This window comes from Cupressus sempervirens, chromosome 8 (genome assembly GCF_028749045.1).
Source record: "Cupressus sempervirens isolate cs-2001-9-10 chromosome 8, ASM2874904v1, whole genome shotgun sequence".
Lineage (NCBI taxonomy): Eukaryota > Viridiplantae > Streptophyta > Pinopsida > Cupressales > Cupressaceae > Cupressus > Cupressus sempervirens.
This window is the reverse complement of record NC_143125.1, coordinates 499,625,049-499,637,197: the sequence shown is the minus strand read 5'-3', so window position 1 is coordinate 499,637,197 and position 12,149 is coordinate 499,625,049.

The following is a 12,149-nucleotide window of genomic DNA, read 5'->3' as shown; positions in this document are numbered from 1 at the left end:
CAAGCAATCTCAGTCCAGCCTGCTGAATAACCTACTCACTCTCCCATGTAGAATCTTCCTCCGGCAGGTCTTTCCATCTGACCAAATACTCCTTCACTATCATGTTTCTAAGCTTCCTCTCTCTGGTATCTAGAATAGCCTCAGGTACTAACACAAGCTTCCCCTCCTCATCCAAAGGGGGTAAATCTGCAGAAGGCACTACACTCTGACCAATGGCTTTCTTAAGCCTAGACACATGAAACACATTGTGCACTCGATTGCCCTCTGGAAGCTCAAGCTCATAGGCGACTTTGCCCACTTTGCGAATCACCCTGTCGGGACCATAAAATCTAGGTTTCAACTTTTCAGCTCCGCTCTTCTTGAGCGATGAATGTCTATATGGTTGTAGCCTCAAGTAAACCACATCCCCTACCTCGAAGCTACGCTCTATTCGGTGTTGATCAGCATACAATTTCTGTTGATTCTGGGCCTGTTGTATATTCTCTTTGAGCACTTTCAGGATATCGTGACTATCCTGCAATAAGTTTTTGGCTTTGGGCACTCTACTGTCCCCCAAAACTAAATCCATGAAGCTAGGTGCTTCATAACCATAGAGTGCCATGAAAGGAGTCATCTTGATGGACATATGATAAGTGGTGTTATAACAATACTCTCCCATATGCAACCATCTGATCCAAGGCTTTTGTTATGTAGTTACATAGTTCCTCAAATATCCTTCCACCCATTTATTCACAGTCTCTATTTGCCCATTTGTTTGCGGATGATAACTAGTGCTAGGTGTAAGATCTGTACCACACAACCTAAACAACTCTTGCCAAAAAACACTCATAAACTTACCATCCCAGTCGCTGACAATGAATTTGGGCAGCCCATGTAACCTGAATATCTCTTTAAAGAAAAGATCTGCCACCTGTGTTGCTGTGTAAGTGGACGGAATAGAAAAGGAGTGAGAAAACTTCGTCAAGCGGTCCACCACCACATAGATGCAATCCCTTCCCTGCACTCGTGGTAAACCAGTGATGAAGTCCATCGAAATACTTTCCCATTTCCTATCAGGAATGGGTAAGGGTTGTAATAAACCTGCAGGAAATGTGTGCTCTCCCTTATTCTATTGACAAACCACACACTCCCTGACATACCTCTGAACATCATCCTTGAGCCCTTTCCATGAAAACCGCTCTCGGATCTGCCTGTAGGTCTTGAAGACCGCCGGATGTCCAGCTGTGGGTGCATCATGAAATGCCTTCAATATTGCCTCTCTCAAATGTGATGACAGAATCAAATAAACCCTGTCCTGAACTCTGATCAATCCATCTATCACCTCATAGTGATCATCCTGTATGGTACCTGAAATCAATCCAGAAGCCCAAGCATCTCCGACATACTCTGCTATAATCTGATCTCTCCAATCTCCTGAAATCTTTGCTAGAGCACATAAGTGAGGTCTCCGAGATAAGGCATCAGCCACCACATTTTTCTTACCTTTGACAAACTCTATGTCAAAGTCATAAGCCTGCAATTTAGTCACCCATTTTTGTTTTCGGTCATTAAGATCACGCTAGCTCATGAAGTATTTAATACTGTTGTGATCAGTCTTGATCAAAAAATGTCCACCTACCAAATATGATCAAAATTTGGCCAATGCATGCATTATGGCCAACATCTCCCGATCATAGACAAAATAACTTTTCTCAACTCCTCGGAGCTTCCTACTCTCGAATGCAATGGGATGCTTCTCCTGCATCAATACTGCTCCAATCCCATCACCTGATGCATCACAATGAACCTCAAAAGGCTTCGTGAAATTTGGTAGAGCTAGAACTGGACATGAAGACATTACCTGTTTGAAATGCTCAAAACACCTCTGTGCTGCCCCTGTCCACACGAAGGCTCCTTTCCTGGTAAGATCTGTCAAGGGTGTAGAAATCTGTGAGAATCCCTTAACAAACCTCCTATAAAAGCCACATAAACCAAAGAATCCCTTAAGCTGTGTAAGGTTTGTGGGAGTAGGCCACTCTACAATAGCTCTAATCTTTTCGGGATCAACCCGAACGCCATCTGCGCTAATGATATGCCCCAGGTAAAGGAGCTCAGTCATGCCAAACTCACATTTAGATTCCTTGGCATACAATGACTCTCTCTCCAGAATAGATAACACCTCCTCCAGATGATGTAAGTGCTCCTCCCAGGTCTTACTGAAGACCAAGATGTCATCAAAGAAGATCAAGACAAATCTCCTCAGCTGCTTCCTGAATACCTGGTTCATACAACTCTGAAATGTAGCAGGTGCATCGGTTAGACCAAATGGCATAACCATGAACTCAAAGTGGCCATAGTGACATTGGAAGGCTATTTTCTCAATGTCCTTTTCTCTCATCCTGATCTGATGGTATCCGGATCACAAATCAATTTTGGTGAAGAAGCATACCCCATGCAACTCATCAATCAGCTCATCAATCCTAGGAATGGGATACTTGTTTTTAATTTTTTTCTTATTCAGTGCCCTGTAATCGACGCACATGTGCATCGTCCCATCCTTCTTCTTTACCAATACTACTGTTGAAGCAAAGGGGCTCTTACTGGGCCTGATATGCCCCATCTCCAACAAATCCTTAATCACCTTCTCTATCTCATCCTTGTGTTTCTTAGGATGACGATAGGGAGTAATCATAACTGGTTTGGCTCCCTCCTCGAGCTCAATAACATGTTCCATCCCTCTGTCAGGAGGAACCCCATGAGGAATATCGCTAAATACTTTAGCGTGTCTATCAAGTACCTTCTGGACATCTAGTGGATGACTCTTTTCTTGTGGCTCTGGTGAAGTTGGCATAATGTGGCACTCTGTCGCCCACTCTATGTTATCATGACGAAAAAGTCTCTGCATTCTCCTCAAGGACACTACTCTGCAACCTCCATCTGAAAGCCCTCTAAGTACCACAGTTTTTCCCTCATGCTGGAATCTCATCTCCAATTTTGCTAGATTGAGTGTGAACTCAACTAGTGAAGCCATCCATGTCATGCCGAGGATGACATCATAATCTCCCATGTCCACAACATAGAACTCATCCTCCAACTCGTAGCCATCTCCAAACCTGATGCGAAGATTAGATATCTTTCGAGTGCATAATAACTTATCACCGTTAGCCACCATGACTCTAAACCCATCATGCTCCTCTGTCTGTAACCCTCTCCTGGCTACCAACTGTACATCTATGAAGTTATGTGTAGCCCCAGTGTCAATAAGAGATATCACTTTCTGCCCCTGGATAGTACCCCTGACCTTAAATTTGATTGCCTTTTGGGCCCCTGTCAAGCGTGCCAACGATCTATCATCCTTAGGAATGTTGCTCTCCTCTATAGTGTTACCCTCATCTAAATCGGAGTGCTGATCCTCCCCTTCTGACTCTGACTCTTCTGCTGAAAAATACTCCATTTGATTTGCCTTAGCCTTGAGAGAACATTTATGAGATAAGTACCAAGGCTCTCTACAATGGAAGCACAGCTTCTTCTTTCGAAGTTCATTCAAGGTTTCATTGTCTAGTCCTTTTGATCCTTCTTTGGGTTTGCTATACTCTTTCTGAAACGATTTTTTGTCTTTGTCCTTGCGGTAGGAAGAATCTGTTGAATGGTTTTTTCCTTTTAATACCGAAGGGGCTAAATCTCGTGCCTTTTTAGTTGCTTCAGCTAACGTGAGTGGATCATGTCCCTTCACCCAACCTCGTAATGGATCAGCAAGACCATCACAAAATAACACCACCAATCTCCTAGGAGAGATATCAGTAACAAGTACAGACAAGCGCTGAAACTCAGCAATGTAAGCATCCACAGAACCTGACTGTTTTAACTGTGCTAGCTCCTTGAAATGTAACTCGGGATCCTTAGTGTCAAATCTCCCAATCAATGTTTCGGTGAATTCCTCATAGGATGTAATCTGATTATGCCCCAAAGTCACCATGCCATGATGCCACCATTCATGTGCAACGCTATCCAAGTGCATAGCCGCATACTTGATAGCCTCCTCCTCAGGCATAGGATTTAGCTGCAAGTATGTATCTACCTTCTGCACCCAAGCTCGTGCAGTCATCTTCCCTGAAGCATCATAATAAGGTAAACAAAGTTTTCCAACTTTCTTCCTCAGCTCAAATTTTTGATTCCTCCCTCCTGCTTTAGGCATGTGTCTCATCCTCAAGTCCATATAATCTCTAAGAGAAATATCCGCCTGAAACTCTGGTCCACTAGCCTCCCAGTCCCTCCTGAACTGATCCTGTAACTCGATAATCTGCAATTCGTTTACTAGTTGAACCGGATCTCTGGGTGGGAAAGTGGGTAGAAGAGGTCTCGAGCTCGCAGTCTGTGTCGGGCATTCAACGTGTCTAAAGTTATCAGCCTCATTCCCATTGTTGTCGTGTCCATTATTACCATTAATGTTATTCTCAGGACCATTGTTGTTGCCTTGGCCTTCATGGTTATTGTTTCTCCCGTTGTTATTGTTTCCCTCGTTGTTATTGTTCCTGTTGTTGGCATCACCTGGATTAATATTGACACCCATCTGTCTAGCCATGAGCTGCAACATCATGTCCATTCACCTATTCTACTCCTGCTGCATACGCTGCCCTTGCTCTAATGTATCCAGTAACTATCAAAACAGTACCTCCCCCTGATCTGGACCAGCATTCCTGCCTCCGCCTAATCCTGTATTCTTGTCATCTCGATCACCCATATTATTGTCCTGATCACAGAATATCTCCTCTGTGTCTGTATAGTTGGATTCAATGTCCCCCTGCACGGATGTACTAGACTATTTGCTTTGCAAGTCTGAAATCCTATTTTGTCTTGCTCTGGTATCGCAGAAATTATAAGACCCTTGTCGCATGCTCAAACATAAATGCTTAGCCTGTGTTTTTTATTTATTTCTAATTTTAGTGTTTTGACATTTCGTCAAACACCTTTTCCCTCTATCCGGCTGTTCCAAATTCCCTATAAGACCTCCATAGGATGGTAGGACTTATAGCTCTGATACCACTGTAATGGGCACCCCTGGATGTCCCAAAAAACTAAACCAAATTGCTGAAAGGAATTATGTCAAACAATTTGCATTCAACTTCTTAAAACCCCTTATAACTCCGAAAATCAAACGTTTATTTGTTTGTTGTGTTTCGTGCATGGAATTGGTATCATACAACATAAACAAGAAAGAAACTACAATAATATGCAAAGTGGAAATGAACGACTGCTAATAAAATGTTATTTTCAGAATTCATAAAACCAAATAAATGGCAGATTTATCAACTCACTAATTACTTCAACAATATTGTCATAATACTCCAGCCCATGCTTACGAACTTGCTGCTACAATACTTTGTCCTCCAAATCAGTCCACTACCTTCATAATACCATTCCCTCCAAGCGGCATAAGCGTCGGACAAGTAGTGAAGAAGATATGAGCAAAATATCAAATCTGCTTGTAGCCGAAAATGCAACTAAACTGCCTGATAATGAAGCCAATAAGAAAGAATTCCAAAGGCCAAACCCCAAGGGAATGACGTCTAGAATGTTACAAGAGAGGATAGACGTCCTCAAATGCCAAGAACAAAGCTGCAACTCACACACCAATTTCTTCTCATATTCAACCTGTCTAATGAAGCCACAAATGCTTCCTTTTATTCTATTCCCACGGGTCCGCTCAACTCATATGGGCAATGTGGGATAAAAGATGTGTAATATAAAACATATATTAAAATACCCCTTATGTCTCCCTTGGGTACACATCACCATAAAATAAATATTAAAATAACACTTTAATATTTTACAATTAAATTAGACGTTACTTTAATAAAACTTCAGGCATTAAAATGTATTAGCAATCGGACTCCGAATAATGCGAGTGATAGCTCATCGGAAAGCTCTCACCGAGGAGTATCAAATCCAATCACCAAATTGACCTGCACTGTGTCCTGCCGACTTACTAAAAATAGTAAGTATGCCTGAAACTGAGTAAATCAACTTCGTTTTTGGCCCAAACTGGAAATGACTAGGCCAAAACACTCCAAGATCCCATTAAACCCTTCGTTAGCCCTCGGGACCATGTAGAACAAGGCTAACGCACACACACTTGGTCAACTACTAAAATGGGGACATTACAAGGTCCCTCTACTCCTTTGGGTTGTGGTATTCTAGAGGAAGCATAGATAGGTAAGAAGATGAGTTTACTTAAGTAAAGTAAAGTGTAAATAGTAACCTAAGTAAACACCAACCATCTACCACATGTAGAGAGTTGCATAGGACAAGTAGACCACCAAGCAAGAAATGACTTGTAAAACATGTAGCAATTCCATTGGCTAGACACCACCAAAAAGGGCTTTAACTAGAACCATCCCACGTGAGACCTAAAAAGTATGTCCATGACGATTTGCAAAACATAAACATGGGTAGCATAGGAGCCAATGCTTCTACAGAGAGTAACAACCAAATTTTGAAAATAGAAAGATGCAAACAATGCACACTATTGTTGACCAAAACAATATTGTTCAACACATTTTTGGAGAAGAATAAGCCCACCAAGTATGCATAAATGCTAGGTAAACCCACACCACTCATAAAAACAAAAAAATTGGATGTGCTATGAGCACCAACCCACCAAATGCAAGGTCCAATCATGGAAATAAATCCCCATACAAATCTAAACCAAACCTTCCCTAAAATGAGCATGCAACCATACGAAAGGGGGACTCATAAAAATGAGCTCATGACTAGAAATAACCTCCATGACAAAAGTCCAAGCTTATAGGAAAGGAACAATGTTCTAAAAAGAAAACTCAACTATCAATGAGCAAAGTGTAAGAATCCATAGAGCCCAAAAGGACTCTGTTAACACAACTCTCATTCAAGACTACGAATGGTAGAATGGAGGGCAAGGATTGAAAACCAACTGCAAAGACACCTTTCCATGGCCACGAGGATCATCCTCTTCATCAACATCCTCCTCTCTAGAGCTGAGAAATATTGAAAAACCCACTCCTCTCAGTTTCCCACTTAGAGCCATTTTTGGGCTCTATAAATTTGACCCTTTCTCAAAATTTCTTTGACCCTTGGTTGTTCTCCAATTGTCATCAGTAGATAAACTCAATATTATTCTTACACTAATATGAACATTTTACAAAAAAGAAGGCTAATCTACTATTTAATATTTTACAAAAAAGAAGGCTAATCTACTATTTAATAAATTTATAGTATTGGTTTTCTTTTTCAATTCTTTTTTCTGTTGGGTTTTCATATCAATTCAAATAAGCAAAAACTTCTTCATGGAGTACTAAAAATACCAAGAGTAAAAAAATTAAAGGTCATTCATTCCACCAAAAATACTCTACGATTGAGTTCCACCCACAATTCGGTGAATTAAAAAGCCTCCATTCCGAAAGGTCACATCATAAAAATATTTTTAAAATTAATTAAGATATTATCTCAATCTCATCTCTTATGATTTTAAATTTTTTAATATGACAAGACTTAATTTATAACGGGTTTAAAACCATCCAACTTTATTCATTAAAAAACCATAAACATTATCCATTTTTATTATTATCAATAAAATATTCTTATATATTATTGCAGTAAAAAATGTTGTAAGAACCATCCTATAATATTTTAAGTTCATAGAACAGAAATTATAATGAAGGAATCATAAGCAATGAAGATCTCGTTTGACTAACTAGATTATCCGTTGTCGTTTTCTAAGCGCTAGTTAGCCTTGCATTATCACACGTAACTGTATTTTCCACAACCACCAACATTTTTTGTTTTTTGTTTTTTTGACATTTTCCGTCGTATTGTCATTAAACTTGCCTTTTATATCGCAATCAACGCTTTCTTTCAACTTTAAATTATTCCATGTGCCCTTTCGAAACGGATTCAATGATCTTTCAATATCAATCCAACAAAATAATCATTCGTACTAAATACTTTTAATAATATTTTTCATTTTTCCTATAAATGTATGTGTTTCATGTTGTATTAGTCTTAACAGTAATTATTGTCCTTTTTTTATTGGTAAACTAATTTTTTTTTAATTGTTTCTATTAATTTTCATAAAATATAAGATTATTTTTTTAATTTTTTTTTTTCAATTTAAATGTGGAAGGATTATCCTAGAAAGAAATGGTCAAAATGAGAATGAAAATTTGAAATCAATCGATAAATTTATCTTTACTAGATTTAATATTTTGGTGAAATATTCTAATTATATTAGTAGTTGATTTATTCTTTAGTGTGTAGAGTAATTCTAATTTTACCTTATCATTTCTATTATTTTATTAAGATACTTTTTTAAAAATAAAATGTAAGAATTTTTTTTAACAATAAGATTCGACATAATTATTTATTACTAAAATAGTTTAAATATCTTATCAATATGTAGAGTAATTATTGTCTTTTATAGTAAATCAAATTTTATTCGTTATTTCATACTACACTAAACTTTCACAAAGCATAAGATAATTATATTTCATATATGTAAATTTCAAATATGGAATCCTTATTGTACATAAAATGGTAGAAGAAAGAATTGAAAACGTTAAATCAATCAACAAATCAATTTTCAATCATGATGAGATTCAATTAAAGTGTATGATATTTTATTATATTATATTAGTGCTTGGTATATTTTACTTTATTAGTCGAGAGGCTCTTCAGTCTCATAAGAGACCCCCCAAAACCATGTAACAAATTTTGTATGAATTACATGAATTTTAAAAAAAAGAATTTCATGTGCGAATGAAAGAAAAGTGACCTAAAATGAATACACCCAAAATTGGGCCAGTTAGGGAACAAGAAGAGGTTATAAAACAAACCAAGCAAATGATTATAGTCATGGTTGGAAGTAGAAGAAATAGGAGGGATTTCTTTGGGAAGTATTGTAGGGTTGGGGGAGAATAGCAGACGACAGAGTTATGTTTTCTTTGTCGCAAGTGTCCAGAGACATTGAGTACATGTACAAGCACATTTTGAACAGAGACTCAAGTTCGAATCTCGGGAGCACTGTGGCTAAGTAATACTAGACACAAAGTGCTTCATGAAATACTACACAGGCAAAACCAACCGAAAGGCCGCGGAACACATATTTTTCTCTGAAAGATGATGAAATGTTAAAGAGTTATGTGTTCTAAAATATCCAATTACACAATCTAGAAATGAAGTTATAATATTTTTTAATTTAATTATTAAATTTATTCTAAGTAAATATTGTAATGGTGATATTTTTAATATTTAAGTTATTTTATTTTAAAGTCAAGAGAAGGTGTGTGGAGAGACTAGATGAAACAAAGAGAAATAGATAGGAGAGCCAAAAATTATCATTATATTTTTAAATGTTACATAATAATATCAAAATATTTATTATTCAAAAGTAAAAATAACAAAATTTATAAAAAAGTTAGCATTTTATTAACTTCTCATTTGAATATATAGTCTATTTTAGATAATATGATTTTTTAAAACATAAATTAGAATTTGAGTGCAAGAAGATTTTAACTTGCATTATTCCACATTAAAAAAAATTATTACCAAGTAATTTTATTCTTTGTAATTTTTAAATGAAAATAAGTCTAAACTCAAAAATGAACCTACCTTATTTGTGAATATGAAATTAATTATTATATATATTTTTAAAGAAAGATATGAAAATGAATCACAGTAAATAACAATCTAAAAATGAAGCTACAATTTTAAAAATTTAATTATTTTAATTTATTTATTTTAAATTCAAGAGAAGGTGTGTGAGAGATGAAATAAAGAGAAATAGATAGAAGGAGAGATGGAGACATAGAAATATAGAAATACATAAATACGGAGAAGTGCATGTGTATGAGAGAGAAATAAAGATGAGACTATATATGTGGATAGAAATGTAGAGTAAGAGAGATGGGGGAGATACATGAGGAGAGGAGATGAGGGAGGAATGAATAAGGAAATGATAGTTAGTGAAGAGAGATATATGGATCAAATTAGAAGAAGTGTATTATGATATAAAATTTCATCATGTTAATTATCATTGAAATAACATTAGTTGCTAATAGGGAAACATATATGTAGGGGTCAATAGGTAGATAGAGAGGTACAAGTAGGTAATAAGGGAAAATAAATAAGTATAAAGAGAGGAGTAGGGATTGGGAGGTACACAAAGATAGAGAGAAAAATAACAAGTATAAAGAGAGGAGAGATTATAAGAAGACAAATGTAGAAAGAGAGAATGGGAGATAAATATAATGGTAAAAAGACAAATAGATATGAAGTGAAGCATAAAGAGAGATGAAATACATTTGTATATAGAGAGTGTAGGATACTAGATTAATAAGAGACACAAAAATAGGGAGTGGTGAAAATGAGATAGGAGGAAAGAGTGGGATAAAAATGAGATAGATAGATAGAAGGGGAAAGGGTTTGATAAAAATGAGATGGAGATAAGTAACATAAAAATATAGAGCAGGAAATATATAATATATAGAGATATGGGAAAGAGAATAGAGAAGGTTGGGGAGATATAGATAATGACATAAAGTGATAGAGATATATTGATAGAGAGGTATAGGTACAAGGAGGTACATGTATCTATGGGAGATTGAAAAAGAGAGAGATATAACAAGGCAAAAATAGAGAAGTAGATTAAATATAGGGAAAGAGATAGGTAGGGGTTGATAGGTAGATAGAGAGGTACAAGTAGGTAATAATGGAAAATATATATATATATATATATATATATATATAGAGAGAGAGAGAGAGAGAGAGAGAGAGATGGTAATTATGAGGAAGAGATTGTTAGAAGGTGGATAATAAGAGATTCAAAGAAGATAGAGGGGGAAGAAACGAGGTAAAGAGAGAGTTATGGGGAATTAATGAGTGTAGAGAGAGAGTGGGGGGGGGGGGGGGGGGGGGGGCATTAGACAAAGATATATAGTAATTATGGGGAATTCAAAGTGAGAGTGAGAACAAGATAAATGTAGTAGATTTAAAGAAAGATAATTACTAGGACATGGAATAAAAATAGAAATAGATAAAGGAGATAGAAATTAAGAAGTAGGATAATTAGGGATTAGAGTAGACATAGACGTTAATGAGAGAAATATATGGGGTGATATACATGAGGTAAAGATAGATGGTAATTATGAGGAAGAGATAGTGAGAGGGTATAAAGAGGGTGAAAGTGAGAAGTGGAAAGTAAGAGGAGGAGAGGGATATAAATGAGGTATATCTTGAGAAGTGGGAGAATTAGGGATGAAAATAGATATAAATGTTGACACTAAAAGAGAGGGGGGTAGAGACATTAGGTAGAGATAGATGGCAATTATAGGGAAATGAAGGCTAGAAGAGGGGATAAGAGGAATAAGGTATGTATAGAGAAAGTAAATAATTAGGGAAGAGAGAGAGAGAGAGAGAGAGAGAGAGAGAGAGAGATTATGAGGAAGAGATTGTGAGAAGGGGGTAATAAGAGAATGCAAGAAGTAAGAGAGAAAGATAATTAGGAGTAGGATAGTTAGGGATTGGAGTAGACAAAGATGTTAATGAGAGAAATATATGGGGTGATAGACATGAGGTAAACATAGATAGTAATAATGAGGGAGAGATAGTGAGAGGGTGTAGAGAGGGTGAAAGTGAGAAGGGGAAAGTAAGAGGAGGAGAGGGATATAAATGAGATATATCTTGAGAAGTGGGAAAATTAGGTATGAAAATAAACATAGATGTTGACAGTAAAAGAGAGGGAAAGGAGGGGAGACATAAGGTAGACATAGATGGTACTTATAGATAAATGAAGGCCAGAAGAGGGGATAAGAGAAACAAGGTTGAGAAAGAGTAAATTATTAGAGGAGGGAGAGAGAGAGAGAGAGAGAGAGAGAGAGAGAGAGAGAGAGAGAGAGAGAGAGAGAGAGAGAGAGAGAGAGAGAGAGAGAGAGAGAGAGAGAGAGAGAGAGAGAGAGAGAGCACTTTGTGTGTGTGTGTGTGTGTGTGAGAGAGAGAGAGAGAGAGAGAGAGAGATGTTAATTATGACATGGAACAAAAAGAGATAGTTATAGGGAAGGTTGACACAGAGAGAACTTTTTATCTAAAATCAAATGGAACCCTGACCTTAACACTAAATTAAACTAAACACTAATTGTAAA